Source organism: Artemia franciscana, chromosome 6, assembly GCF_032884065.1.
Source record: "Artemia franciscana chromosome 6, ASM3288406v1, whole genome shotgun sequence".
Classification (NCBI taxonomy): domain Eukaryota; kingdom Metazoa; phylum Arthropoda; class Branchiopoda; order Anostraca; family Artemiidae; genus Artemia; species Artemia franciscana.
In genome coordinates this window covers 29,709,073-29,725,568 of record NC_088868.1, presented here as the reverse complement: position 1 = coordinate 29,725,568, position 16,496 = coordinate 29,709,073, and the positions used below count along the sequence as shown (strand labels likewise).

Here is a 16,496-nt window from a genome sequence, read left to right as displayed (position 1 = left end):
AAAAAATATGCAAATTTCGTTTTGATTATTCCTCTGCGGAGAGCCAAAATTAAAACATGCATTGATTCAAAAACGTTCAGAAATTAAATAAAAAAAACAAGTTTTTTCAACTGAAAGTAAGGAGTGACATCAAAACTTAAAACGCACAGAAATTACTTCGTTTATGAAAGAGGCTGCTTCCTCATCAACGCCCCGCTCTTTACGCTAAAGTTTTTTACTGTTTTAAAAAGAAGAATTGAGAGACAGAGTCAAACTTTAGCGTAAAGAGCGGGGCGTTGATGAGGAAGCAGCCTCTTTCATATACGAAGTAATTTCTGTGCGTTTTAAGTTTTGATGTCACTCCTTACTTTCAGTTGAAAAAACTTGTTTTTTTTATTTAATTTTTTTTCTCAATAACGCTTACCATATTGTCAACTGCATCTATTGTACTTTTACCCTTGCAAAACCCAAATTGTCTTTTAGAAACCCAACAATTATCCAAACTAAGTTTATCTAATCTATTCATAATAATCCGTTCAAAAATTTTCCCGATGTTTGACAACAAGCTAATCGGGCGATAAGAACCGGGGTTACCATCATTAGTTTTCCCTTTTTTAAGAATTACTATAATGTTTGCTTGTTTCCAAAGGACAGGAAAATATGATGTCTTTAGGCAACTATTAAAAAGCTTCAACAAAGTAGGTGATAAAACATTAATATTTTTCTTTATAGTAAAATTCATTATACCATCAGGTCCCGGAGCCTTCATGGGTTTGATCGACTTAATAACATCCTGTAAAATTTCCATGGTAATAGGTTCCATTTTATCCTGATTTTCACTAGAGATATTTTCTGTTTTATTTCTTATCAACTTTTGAGCAACACTGTCATTAGAATTATCATCTGACGAAAACCATTTACCTAGAAGTTGTTCTCCAGCCTCTTTAGGTGAATCTGTCATCGAACCATCTTGTTTTAAAATATGAACTGGGAGAGTCGCAGAACCTTTTAACTTGCAAATTTTATTTATAGTGTTCCAAGGGTCCAAACTTGCCTTTTCTTCTCAGAACTTTTTCCAATCTTCCTTTTTCGCTGCCAAAATTTTCGTTTTATAATCTAGATGTGTTTGATTCTTTATTTGCTCGCTTTCAACGGTACCAAGTCTCTTATAGACCCTTTGAGCATGTCTGTACTTCTTTCTTAAATCTGTCAAATCTTGGCTCCACCACCTTGCATATTTGCTTTGTTTGTGACTATTTTTAAGAGGGGTCGATTCCTTAGTTGCTTTTTGCATTAAATTCTTAATTTCATTAGCAACACAATCAATTTCCTCCACCGAGGACATAGGTAGAGAATAAATGTCATCGATTCCACGTAATAAAGTAGCACTAAAAGTATCCCATTTAGTTTTCTTATAATTGTATCTTGGCTCTTCAGTCTCAAATATGGGAAAATTAAACTTCAAAGTAAATAAAATGTACGAGTGATCCGAAAGAGAAGGGTATTCATCAAGAACTTTCCAACACTTTAAACTTTGAACAAGATTAGTACCTACAGCAGTAACGTCTGGGCTAGTTGTATTGCGTAGCCCATACGTTGTCTCACTAGGATCATTCACTACTAACAATGATTTACTAGCAAAAAAATCTTCAAGCTCCTTGCCTTTCTTGTCAGTTTGACTGTTACTCAGCCACAAAGGGCTTTTAGCGTTAAAATCCCCCCCCCAACAACGTAATTAGCAAAATGTCTGACCTTGTCTAAACAACTGATATTATCTGTCAATCGCTGCACCGAAGGAGGACAATATACCGAACAGAATGTCAAAGTTCTACTGTTCAAATAAACTGAAACTGTCACACATTCATTAGACGAGAGGTTATGGTGTACGTCAGCTTTTAGACTATTTTTCACTAATACGGCAGCACAAAAAAATTTCTTATCTGTGTCAATTTTAGAAAAACACTTGTAACTATATGGAACACATGATATTTTACAGAATTTATTTACATACGGTTCTTGCAACAGAACTATATCCGGTTTCAGTTCTTCTATTGTTTTTTGCAACTGTAAGGTTGCTGAATAAGAATGTTGCAAATTAATTTGAAGCACTGTTAAGTTATTCTTATCAATATTCACATCTCGAGATTGAGTCAATTAAACTGGATATTATTCTTTAAACGAGCAGTTAACTTCTTTGCAACCGGGCATTTGCTTAACTCATAGGCAGCATGCCCATCTGACTTAAGTTTGTTTTTTTCGCAAGCCCGGCAATTTGGGCGGGACGAAAAGGACTTGTCGCAATTTTCATAAGTGTGCGGGCCCATGCACCATGAGCATACTTCGTCCGCTCTACAATCTGTCTTCCGATGACCGTATAAGCAACATTTGCTACATCTTATCAAGTGTACATAGTCGTCGCAAGAGGCAAGGATAAAACCGATCCGTAAGCCTCTTTGGGACAGTATAAATTGGCAGATCTTTGGACTCACTTCCACAACAACTTTCTTTTTCGACGCGTTTTCAAGAATGGTGATGATCCTGAAGCTTTCCCCTTCGTTGGCCATCCGCTGAATTTCTGGGTTACACTGCAGCAGGTATTTTTCACTTTCGTCTTTGACCTGAGGGGAGGGAGCCCCATTGACTAACATTCTAGGAAAGTGCTTTTTCACCTCTTTCGGTTTGTACTTCGTGTCCGACACTTTCTCTGTCAGTACTGACATGGCTGCCTCTAGCTCCCTTTTCGACCCCAATTCCAAGATGACTCTACCTTCCTTCGCCGGAACAACTTTCTTCACGGAAAAATCGGAATTTTCTCCTTTGACAACTCTGCTGATAGATTCCGTAACTTGCATGGCTTCGTCAAAATTCATACGGTTTCGTTTTTCCGCAGATACAGGCTCCAGAATCACAGAGAATGTTTCAGGACCCTTGAGCGCTTGGGCATAAGACGCCTGCTGGGGTGCGGGTACACAAATCTGTCCATTTTTTTGCGATTTTATCCGCTCAAGCTCTTTCTGGAGATTCACAACTTCATTCAGACGAGAATTTTCGATTCGGAGGAGTTCAATGTTCTCTTCGATTGTTCGTTGGTGAAGATATTGGATTCTGCTGTATATTTGGGAGGCATTAAATTTGCCACCGGGGACTTTGAATGACCCTATTACGTCCTTCAACATATCCAGCAGCACTGCAACACTTTTTTCATTCATGACAGTAAGAGACTCCAACGATTCGTGATCAGACGTCTCTAGGGACGATTTTACTTTGGACATCTTCGAGTAACAAACTAGGCATCCCGATCACGGTATCCCGTTCACGGTTCAACGTCTAAATGAACGCCATCTATAATAGCTGAAATTAGTAAGAATCTAATAATGTCAACGCCAAAAAAAAATGAGTTAATTATTTCAATAGATAGCTTCAAACAAATGCCAACTTAATGGGCAGATCTTAGTAAGGTAGGTTTAACCTAGCCCACTTAAGCATCCACAGATACACTGTATCAGTCAATCCAAGAGAATCATTGTAATCCAAATTTAACATTTTCTCACTGTTTACATTCAGACAAACTTACTGATATATATATATATATATATATATATATATATATATATATATATATATATATATATATATATATATATATATATATATATATATATATATATATATATATATATATATATATATATATATATATATATATATATATATATATATATATATATATATATATATATATATATATATATATATATATATATATATATATATATATATATATATATATATATATATATATATATAGGTAAGTTTCCTTACCTTGTGCGAAATACATAATGTATATTATTATTAAATGGGACCTAGACTTCTTGATGCCTTAAGGGCTGTAGTAACATATTAGATTTTGAGTTAAAATTGATTATTTTGTTCACCCCACCATATTGGTCCATACCATTTCCCAATTTTTACCCACCAAAGTGAGTTTTATTATCCTTCCAGAAATTTCTAAAAAAAACAGAGCTCTTGACATCAAAATGAATTAAATTACAAATTGAAAGGATTGTATTCACTTTTATATGCAACATCTTTTGACCTGTCATCGAAACTGTGCCATCCCCACAGCGGCGCACCTTTTTTGACTCGAATTGAACACCTCACCTCAACAACAGCGACCATCACCTTTTTTGACTCGAATTGAAGATCTAAAAGTTCTAAACGGTCTAATGATAGCCAGATAGTTGTTTTTCATAACGCAAAATCAGCCAAATATGCTTGGCTATTATAATAATTTGGCAAAACAATTTGGCTAATAGCCAAACGGCTCAAATGTCGTTCAATTTTATTGATTTCTCTTTCTAAAGCCTTTTGAAATACCTCGACTCTACGTCCGCTCAAAATCTAAACAGATTATGTAAGTTTTCCACGGTTTTATGTAAGTGCAGGAGTTGCAACAATTGGAGGAAACGGTTTTTAAGATGTAGGAATAACAAATTATATTCAAGTCTTAAAAAATCTGTAACTAGTGGTGTCTACGAGCAAGGAAGCAAGGGTAACGGTCTATCATCCCTATAAAAGTCATTGCCCCGTAAAAAGACATTTAAAGGCAAATTTGAAACTTATTTCTGACAGAAGCTGGTAAATTTACGATCTGTCAGGATAACCCTATACATATATATATATATATATATATATATATATATATATATATATATATATATATATATATATATATATATATATATATATATATATATATATATATATATATATATATATATATATATATATATATATATAGTTACAATTATTAAACAGTAAAATGTAAATAACTAAAGAATTCTGACTAATCCCATTCATGCCTTTTTCTTACGATTTTGAGCTAATTTATTAACTGCAGTAGTCAGCTTTTTTATATTGTTAGATGAATGTCTGCTAAACTCTAAGATATATCCTTTTGGTTTGATTCTTGTTCAGGGCACTATATTGCTATTATTTACCATGGCCGTTTATTTTATTCACTTATTTAATTTCATTCTCCAACACAGGAGGTCCAAACGGCACTCTCTGAAAACCTTTTGGTTTCATAGTGCCTTCTGGTTTTGGATGGTCGAGTTACTTTGTGGTAATGTCTCCACAAATTCACCTGTTAATTAAACTCATATTGTATATAGTTGTTGAATCTCTTTTTAATGCAAATTAGTGAACATGATTTAATTTGGTTGTATTTTAGTTGAGTAACTAAACAGAAGTGATTTTGTGATACAAATTGTTACTAAAAATACGCTTTATTAAAAATTGATGTTTGTGTTTCCTTGTATATGTCAGATTTTTGAGGCGTAGGTTATAGTTATAAATCGTTGGAACACATGAAATTTGAGTTGTAAAGTCAAAGGAGGGATTCGCGGTAGATCCCGACGAGTTCAAATTCCGCTTCTGCTGTTAAATTTCAGATCAGTTGCTGTTCTCCTTAGTGTTCTGCTAGAACCCACACAGGAGTCGAATTCAGGTTCTGCAAGTGGATATCGGATCGGCTGGTAATTTCTGTATGCCTGATTTTATAGGCGTAGATCATGGTGATGAATTTTAGGCATAGACGAAATTGATTAGTAGAATCGAAGTACGGATTCGCGTGAGAGCCCAGCTGGAATTGTATTCCGCTTCCACAGCTGTATTTCACATCGGCTGGTAATTTTCTTCAGATTTTGCTTGATTCTGATAGGAGTCGAATTCCCGTTGTGTAACTAGATTTCGCATCCCCTGGTGTTTTTGTATAACTGATTTTGTAGGCATAGGTGATGGTAATGAATCCTAGGCATAACCGAAACTGAATTGTTGAATCGAAGTAATGAATTGTGCTAGAGCTGAACGCGAATCAAATTCCGCTTCTACAGCTGGATTTCGCATCCCCTGGTATTCTTTGGAATTTTGCTTGATTCTGATGGGAGTCGAATTTCGGTTCTGCAACTGGATTTCGTATTGGCTTGTAATTTATGTATTTCTGATTTGTTAGACATAGGTCATGGTTTTGAATCGTGAGGATAGACAAAATTTGAGTTGTAGAATTGAAAGAAAAGAACTGACTTACAGGATTTGTGTTCTATTAAGACAAGTTGAATTTTGCCTTTGCACCTGGATTTCGCATCGGGCGGTAATTTTTTGGGGATAAGTATTTGTTTCGCTTTCTTTCCAGACCAGAGCCGAGAAATTTAGCTCTACAACAGGCAAAGATATATCTTAAGGATCAAGCAGGGTTACCACCCCTAGTGATTTGTCAATATTTCTAGTGATTTCTCGCCTAAACGAAAAAATCACTCAATTAAAGCATGAATCACCAGATTATTGAAGAAAATCACTAAATCAACCTAGAAATCGGTAAAATCTAGTGATTTTTCACCGGGTGGCAACCCTGGTATCAAGGAATGTAAAAATGAAATATGATCGTTTGAATTGCTGAAATGGAAACTTACACAAACATATGTGTCTTAAAAAAAAGAAGTTTTTGGCAATTAGATTTTTCAGTGAAAAAGGCCGCCAATTGCGGTTATTCCGTTTCTGGTACAAGCAGGCGTCGTGCTTAAAAAAGGGAAATAATCAGCAAAGATAACATAAAAACAGATGGCACTAAATCGCTTAAAAAGATGAAGCTTTCCTTGGAATCTATAGTTATCTTTAAGAGCTAACAGATTGTTCATGTTTGAATTTTTGCGAGTTAAAACTGGTATTAAATTTAACTAAATAGTTTCGCTTATTTATTGCGGCTCAATTCATTGGGTGAAAAAAAGGGAAAAGAATAAATTTGATTAACAAGATATATCTTTTTCTTCTCGGACTTTAGGCTAAAGGGATTGGATTGAACAGCACATATGCTGCTAAAATTTGTGTCACTATCCAAAATCACCAACCTACAAAAAAGATTATCGCAACCAATTACTCTATTTGAATGTTCCTGAATCGTGCAATAGTTTTGCTCACATCAGGCTAAGCGTGTATAGATCCGGATCCACTGATGATACCAGATTTTTCGACGAATCCAGAGCTGCACATGGAAAAAATTCGCTTGGTAAGATTTATCGCCTTCTGCTAGAACTTGGCTAAAGAAGGAATGATTCTCTCAGATTAAAACATTATTTCCGACAACACTGTGTCGAAAAATAAAGTTCTTGTCTTTATTAAAAATTATTATTTTATAGGAAAAATATCGCCGACGCTGTTTGTTTAAATTTCTCTGAATTGGATTGTATTCCTTTTTTTACGTGCCTATAGAATACGGATCTGTTGATATTATTGTATCGTTGACTAATCCAGAGCCGCTCGAGAAAAAAAAAAGTTTCGCTTAAACGGAATTCCGAATGACTCTGTTTCAACATGGATTTTTATCATACCGAGGTGGAATATTGAATTGTGATTCCAGTAATTTAAGTTTTAAAGTATGTTAAATAAATTATTGGGCTGATCGTAATAAATTTCTCATGTATTCATATAGCGAAAAGACATAAGGTGACCGTTAAATTTGGACAGCATCTATGATTGACAACTCGGTATTATTTAATTGATCAGGAGGATCAAAGTATGATTGAGCATGGATCGCCCTACTGACCCCCCTGTTGAGAACAGCTTAATGTGCGGTTTTGGAAAGTTATCCGAGAATAGTTTTTGGGGTTCGCATAAAAATTCCCCCATAATTTGAAAGTGTCAAAGTATTTAATGTAAAATTCGCAAAGTGGAAAACTTCTCCGCGAGACCTGTGTGACCATGGGACATGCCAGGTGGATGCCACATTGGAAATCATGAGGGTATAATTTTTTTTATAAAGAGAGAAAACTTAAATAATTTCTTAGGACCTAACGCTTTTCTATTTATGAAAATCTAAGAGAGAAAAACAGATTTAATTTAAATAAAGGAGTGACAAAGAACTAAAATAAAACAATAACAAAGCATTAGTTAATAAATAAAAATCTGAATATTTCAACTCCACGTCCTTTATCAATGGAAAAAAAAGAAAAAAATTAGTTAAATCATCTGAAGAAAATTGAAAAAAAAACGAAAAAGAAAATAAAGAGAAACATTTGGTTCTCTGAATTTTTACAAGAGGGGAAATGAGAAGTAATTAGCTTAAATGTCCCCTTGGGAAACCCGAGTTTATATGAACCTTTGTTGTATTTATGTCACCGTTAGTGTTTTAACAGCTTAGGGTAGTTTTTCCTTTTTTTGTTGATAGAACTCTCTGAAGTAGAGGATGTTATCAGTATTTGTAATTTTTATACTTTTTTTCACTATCACAATCAAATGTTTTGCCTACTGGTCTGTATTTTCATTTCATTTTAACAGCTCGAAAATCAAATCCGAGTAAAAATATCAATGTATTCGGGCATAATTCTCAAACATATGTTCCCTGGTTAAATTGTGAAACTTTCTTGAAACTCCAATTTTTAGACATAGAATTCCGTGGTAGCACGGTGGATTTATGCTCTGATTTGCAAGATAGGTTTCCCCATGGATTTTTATCATTGCGAGGCAAAATATTGACTTATGATTTCATTAATTGAAATTTCAAAAGTTATTTAATAAATTATTGGTCCAACCGTAATAAGTGTTTCAGATATCGAAGAAATTTTATAAGAAGTATTTCTAAATACAGACATGAAAGAAATGCTGAGTGCATACTTGATCCTTTGGATAGATTTTAATCGCTCTTTTCATTTGTTCAATTTTATATTATTTTATATAATATAACAATAATTTTTATATATAATTATAACAGTTTTTTTATATTTAGTCACTATAGAAGCAGTTTTTTAAGAACCCGCTTGCTATTCGACGTGAAATAAGAAGTTGTTGTTACAAACGTGTAAATGGATTTTTGTTGCTAAGTTTATAATTTTTAAACGGAGCTATTATGACGGGTTGAAAGCCCGTCCACAGAAACTTGAAAAGAACATAGCATAAGATGGGATAAAATAAAGAAAAGAAGACAATTAACAAAAACAAAAATTTCTTATGAACATTTATTTATTACGAACATACATTTATAAAAAAGAACAAAAAAAAATAGAACACTAAGTTATACACAAATCAAAAAGCAAAATAAGAACAAGGTACTATTGGAACGAGTCTTTCCTTACTTACAGTTCGATATCACGAACTGTTTGAAACTAGTATTGTGTTGAAAAACATGCGTCATGAGTTGTTTAAAATAAGTGTTTTCGTACACCCTATATAATAATGTGCCAGTGAAGGGGGGAGGGGGACTCATCCAAAATTATAGCAGATGGACATGAGCCAATTTACAAATAAATTTCGATCTACCAAACTTATTTCAATCAATCCCCTACATTTTGAGATATATTTTTTGTATTTTCAATGTAAAAATTATTAAAGGACAAAATTCCTCCCCTAGATTCTAAAAACATATTTTGCCTTTTACAAAATTTTCAAGAATCGTCGCTTTTATTTACATTTTTTCTCCAGGTCTTCATCATTATCATTATCCATGGGTACGTCCTGTGGGATAGGAATGCTGGATTTTTTTTTACACATGACAATATAATCATAAAATTCAACAAAACGCAAGATGGTTGTGGGAGGAGCATCGTTTACCCCCTAAGTTTTGAAAATATCTTTTTAGAATTGTCATTGAAAATTATCCTTTTTTGTATTTTCAATTGAAAAAAAGAAAGAAAAGAATCTGTTTTTCCCTTGATTTTAAAAAATAAATTTTACCCCATCTCTAAATTTTTATGAATTGTAGCCCTTTTTGTACATTGTTATTTGTAATTATTCACTTGCTAACAAAGAGTAACAAAGGGTAAACTATTAAGAGTGGAAACTGGCACTAATGCCGACAAAAAATAATTATGAACGCCATCTAGCGCACTTATTATTACCCTAATATTACTAATTATACTAATTATATTAATTATCCTTCGTATTACTTTGCAAAAATGTCAACTATCGCCAAATTCTAGATGGTGTTGATAGTTTTTGTGTCGACGCTAGCACCAATTCCCACTCTTATGTGTTACACATACTCTTTGCTTGCTAATATTATCTGTGTTTACTGACATTCCTTTCCTTGGTTTTTATTATCATTCAAGATAATTGAGCTTGTAGATTCTTGAGAATAATCAGGAGGTTATCTTTTGCCGCTCTTTCGACTCTGGTTAGATTTAGTTTTGATCTCATTCTATCAAAACCATAATGCTTGAACGAATGTCAAGATTGCGGTAAATTCAAATGGAAGTAAAGTAAAAAGCGACCCTTTATTGGATTTCAAACGAGAATATTTGAAAACTAAAGTTTGTGTCTTTCTTGTTGAATTTAATCTTTGAGATAGATTTATGTAGACTGCAGTTATGTCTTTTTCATCCACGTGGCAGTCGAGGAAATACCCATTTTGAGCTACCTGATGTATATCTAAGATTGCCACTGGTGCAGTACAGTTTTTTGTGCTTGGCACAGTTTCCACCACGTTCAGCATGCTTTCCACCACGCTGTGTATCCTCCCGTCACGCTTGAAACGCGTTACCTGGTGTACTTGATTTCTGAAAGTGGGTACACCTCATTGGTATAATGAGAAAAGATATTTTAATTAAATATTATCAGTCGGAGATTCTCCCTCTGATTAATTTTCATGAAGTAATTTTACAAACTGTTCAGTCTTCTTGTTCTTCTCAAATTAAATTTGCATATATAAAATATGCCAACATTTTAACAGGCTCCCCTCTAAGTAATATATCTCTAGAAACATGTATTGAGTTAAAGTCCCGCTTGATGATGTGAACAAGTGTGTGCTCCATGCTCCATGTTTAAAAAGGACACAATTATCTCTGCAATAAAAATTTATTCACTTTTTGGAAAAGATTTGATTTTACTGTATATTTGCTTGGTAACTAACTGTAAGTAAGGAGTGACTTGGCTCAGTAGTAGCCGAAGCTTCAAAAACAGAGTTTTGAGATCAATAGATACATTAAAAGAACCAGCTTATTATGCTGATTCTAAATATAGAAGATTCATCAAGTTTAATGTTACCAATCAAAAGTTACGAGCCTACGAAAATTTGCCGGGTTTTTTAAATAGGGAGAGACACCCTTAAAATTCGAAGAATTTTGATGAAAATCACACCGTCAAATTCAACTTACCTGAGAAGCTCCTATACACAAAAATGTGGAATTTTGCTGTCTTTGCCAGAAGACAGTGCACGGATGCGTCTTTATTTGTTTTTTGTTGTTTTGTTTTTTTCAATGCGTGTTTGTATTGAAATAATGGCCCTAGAAGATCGGGAGAGGGTAAATTCAAATGCAAATTAAAAGTTGGAGTGCCCTTTTTTAGTAACATAAAAGATTGAAGTGCAACTGGCCCCCACCTACGTCCATTTATTTCCCAAAGATATTTCATCGAAATCTCAAGATAGCCAATTTGTTCAGTATAGTTGAAAGATCAAATAACTATGTCTTTAGGGGTAAAATGACACTTCGCATTCCGTGAGGAGAGGCCTGTAAGTAATGAAATGTACCCATACTAATACTAACACTTTTAATTTTCTTTCGAGTGAGCCCTCTTCCATTTTTCTAGGGCCATTGACTCGATACAATCATCCCTCGAGAAAAAAACAACAAAATAAATGAAATAATTATTAACGCTCACCCGTGATCTTTCTTCTAGCAAAAACTACAAATTCTACATTTTTGTAGGTAGGAGCTTGAAACCTCTGCAGTAGGGTTCTCTGATATGTTGAATGTTATGATCTGCTTTTCATTAAGATCGCTTGACTGATAGGGATCCCCCCCAACTTTTAAAATCAGGCAAATTTCCTCAGGCTCATAGCTTTTGATGGGTAACAATAAACTTAATCAGAATAATATGTTCGGAATCAGCATAAGATACCCAGTTCTTTTGATGTATTAATTGTTATCAAAATTAATCTGTTTTTTTAGAGTTTCGATTACTATTGGAGCAAGTCATTCCTTACTCACAGTTCGCTTACTACAAACTGTTTGACAATAGCGCAAGATCAGTCAATAATTGTAAGATCGGTTCAAGTATATTTATTTTCAGCATTAGCATAACTCTAAGAAAACGGCAAATTATGTGGAAAATCAGAAAAACTAAAAACAAATCTTTAAAACTCAGGTTTCCACGGGAGAACAGCTCAATAGACCCCCTTTTCCCTCCTTCTGTGCTATCGAGTGTCGAGAATTCTTTGAGCAGATAAAAAACAAGTCTTAAAGGTGTATACAATCATAATAAAGAAAACCTGTCAGAAAAAAAAGATTATTTTTCTATGAGCAGCCATGTTCGGTGCTGCAATGATACAGGCGGCTTGGTGCTGCAAAAGACCTGGATTAACAAGAGATATGCTTCCTTACATCGATTTGAGCAAATGCTCAATGAATTATTTAGAATTCTGACAATTTGAATAAATTCAATTACTTGGTGATTATTTACTTGTTTTCGGCTGGAGGTAGACGAAGATCCACCTTGTCCAGCACCAATGTACCAGGGGATAACTGACTTTCTCCAACGTGATCTGTCAGGTTCAACCTATTTTGCATTCATCAGCCAATCCCAACATCCAATCAGCCAATCATAAGCATATCCCAACTACGTTCTCAAAAATCATCTCGATGGTTCCGTTCTTGCAGGTTCCCTAGTCCATTCCATAGCAGGATGACTTACGTAACGAGGCGCCAGAAGTCTAGAGAGCTGCTGGTAAAGTAAAATCCCATGGTACACCAATGGATAAAGGCTATTCGAATGAAGGATTATTGAACGAACAATTGACAAACAATTGAACGAAGAATTGGAACTGTTCGTACAAGAGGCTTTCATCTCTAGATGAAAGTGGTCATGACGAGTTTGTCACGTCAACAGGGTTTTGAAGTGACCAAAGAGGGTTCGGTGGACTATTTCTAGAGCTGGAGGCCCCTGAAGCTCCAGTTATCGGCCAAATAGTAGTGATAGTAACCGGTTATGCGTATGAACTTACCTGAGCATCTATTGTAGCATCAGAACTGACAACAATGTTTTACTTTTAATGTCCTTCGTATTTCAAATAAAATCAGTATTTGGTACTTGTGTCTTGTAGCCACCACACTCAAGCTCTGTCGAGAGTGAAGTTTGGTTAATACTAATGAAATAACCGGTTTTTCAAACCATGGGGTTGAAAATCATACAGTAAACGGCACTGAGGTACATCCCGCCATAATTTAAAATCATACCTAGCAGAGTACATGTGGCAGGCGGCAGTGACGTCAGAAGGCAGGGCTCATTTCAACACGATTCTTAGTAACATTTCTGCGTCCTGAGAGCACATTTCTAAGTTGCAGTTTTCATAATTTTGTTGATAAAGTATTATATTTTTATCATATTTAAACTGTTATTAAGAAACTATGAAATTGTAGGCCTAATTTTTTTAATTTATTTCTATGAGCTTGTACAAGCTTTTTCGAAATGTAATTGAATTATCTCTTTCTCGCAAGCAAATTATTTTGAGTTAAATTATCTCTATCCCATCGACTATGACTTGAACAACGAAAGAGAGTGAATGTTGCAGAGTTTTCCCGTTAATTAGGTTAACCGTTAAATGGGTTTTTGCTAAATTAATTTACCGCGTTTCTAAGACTAAGAGAAAACTTTTCGAATGAAAATGAGCACTTAATTGTAAATTCTAGGCATAACAAGGAATACAGAAATAATAGAAACTAAAGAATAAGTGCTTCGAGGCGATACATAGTTAGTTAAGATTGTTTGTTCATAAATGGTCTCAAGTAACAGAAATTAGGGGGGGGGGGTAAAAATGGGCTTTTCAAATCTAGGGCGGGGGCGGTTTTTTTCTGTGAGAGTACTAAAAAAGGCCATTTTCAATGAAAACACCGAAAACAGGTAGTTTTGTAAATGTGGGGGTGGGGCCTTGGGAGTTAATGTCCCCATACCCCCCAATTGATGCCTCTATTATTCATGTAAAAAATAATACTAATGGTGAACTGAAAACGATTGAGAAATGCATTTCTGCACTGCTATAGTAAATAGTACATCGTCAACTTGGCTAGCAAGTTCCAGATCAAATCTATTTGTAATTTGTTTGCTGGCGATCTCGTTGTTTTGTCTATAATTTCTTTGTGTATATTATCCCAGGGCTTTTGAAATGCACAGATCTATCTATCAGTCAAAAGCCGGTGATTTAACTCTCTGAGCAATCTACATTCTATAGGCTTTTGCAAAATACTTTACAAACACAATATCCGGCATGTACGTAAGATGGGAACAGTGGTGTCAATTCACGGAAATTATAGACAGTAAAAATTAATTTTTTAGAATCTAGGGAGGTAATTATGTTTTTACATAATATGTATGTACGTATAAACATAATATCCTATGTACGTAAGATGGGAACAGTGGTGTCAATTCACGGAAATTATAGACAGTAAAAATTAATTTTTCAGAATCTAGGGAGGTAATTATGTTTTTACGTAAGATGTATGTACGTAAAAACGTAATATTTTATGTACGTAAGATGGGAACAGTGGTGTCAATTCACGGAAATTATAGACAGTAAAAATTAATTTAAAATTTTTAATTAAGAAGGTGAACGTTGATAAAAACTTGTGCATATGATAATGCTATTATGGTCAATTTGCACAGAAATCTTTTCATTTTTTCTTGAAATGGAATTGATCAAGGCATATCACCTTTTACGCTTGTGAGCCCGCACTGAATGAATTCCAGATATTTCAGCTTCTCATTCAGAAGCCTCTATAAAATTAAAAGAAATAGACAAAAACTAAATTAAATAGTTATCATACAATAGAAAGTATCATAAAAAAATATGAAAAAACGTATTTCTAATAATAAAGAAAATAAAGAAATTTTGGACTCTCAACCACAAAAAAACGTTCGAATTTTATAAATTTAGGCCAAATAGAATATACTTGAGAATTATTAATGTGGATTTAAGAAGTTGCCCTACTCCTGCCATATTAGAAAATGAAGCAATACATTAGATTTTTCAAACATAATAGCATTAACAGACCTTTAAAATGTTTTGGTTTTAATTAATTTAAACCAAGCTAAATGCAAGTTTTTCTATCAGAAGATACCTTACGAACTTGTTCTATGTTAGACAGCTGCTTTTCTATGGGTGCTATATGTAAACAAGGAAAATTTAATTAGCGCAAACATCTTACTCGTATATGCAATAAAACATTTATTTGTTGACTATTATAATTCTAGAAGAAACACTATAATGAAAAGGGTTTTGAGTTTTGAAATTCTACTTGACATTAAATACAATTGCGCAGTTTTTTTTTGGCTAAATAATTGCAAAAAAAAACAGAGGCAGCTTTAGGGGAAAGACAGAGGGGGCACTTACCCCGGGAGCAAACATTCTGATGGATTCAAAATTTCAAATAAATAATTAAACGGTTATAATCATTTTGTAGTCCTGTGGTGGCGCAGTGGGTTTGACCTTAGCTTGGTAATACGGGACCCATAGATCGAATCATGCTGCAGCAATGCACTGCAGGACCGACGCAGGGACCTTAGTAGTCAAGAAGCGTCGTTAATCTAATACAATACAATCATTTTGTAATTTCTGAAATTTATTTTATTAGAATAAAGTAGAGGGCGCAGTTGGAAAAATTATATTAATAAATGTATTTTTTTAGAATTTGGGCTAAACTGTTTTGGAAGACAGGGGGGGGGGGCTACTCAAGATTTGCCTTGAATTCAAGAAGCTTTTTTAAAAGTAAAGCATCTACAGGAGGGTTTTCTGAAATGCTGGATCTGATGGTTGCGATTTTTATTAAGATGACATTATTTTAAAGTATTTCCCTTCTTTTTTGAAAATCATGAAAATTTTCTCGGGCTTATATCTTTTGATGGGCAACATTAAACTTAACGGATTTTACATATTTGGAATCAGCATAATTTCTAATTCTTTGATAAGTCAATTGTTTTGAAAACCCTATTTTTTAGAGTTTCGGTTATATTGGACCGAGTAGATCCTTCCTGAGATTACCAGGAAGTATTTGATTGACTATCTTTTTTGACTCATCAAGGTGCTAAGATCTTATGTCTCAGATATTGCTACTTTATTCTCAGATTATCGTTTTTTGCTTTGTCAAAGTGCGAAGATATTGCAGCTGACTGCCAAATAGACCATTGAAGAAAGAATTTGGATTCTTCTCACCTCACCCAATCTCACCTCATCTCACCCAAGTCCTTAGACCACTAATCGGAGCAGAATGAGGAAAGATGTTTGCAAAAACAGCCTAAGAAACAAGATCGAAGTCCTCCGATTGTTTGTTCAAATATGTTTTCTGTCAAAAGATGGATCATAGCATATTGATTTACAAAAAAATAAAAATGAAGCTAATTTAACATGCAAAAATCCTTTCTGTAACATAATAATGGGTTTAGTAATATAAATAATTAAATAATTTTTTAGACCAAAACTCTATTTACAGAATTTAATAAATGAAATTACAGAGAGAAAAACGGTTTCAATGCTTAAACAA

General features: G+C 34.0%; 1 protein-coding gene across 3 annotated transcripts in view; it reads left to right on the top strand.

The window, feature by feature from the left end:
* Positions 1-16,496, top strand: part of LOC136028291 (syntaxin-1A-like) — a 133,939-nt gene that overhangs the window by 100,728 nt on the left and 16,715 nt on the right. The gene's annotated exons all lie outside the window — the stretch shown is intronic.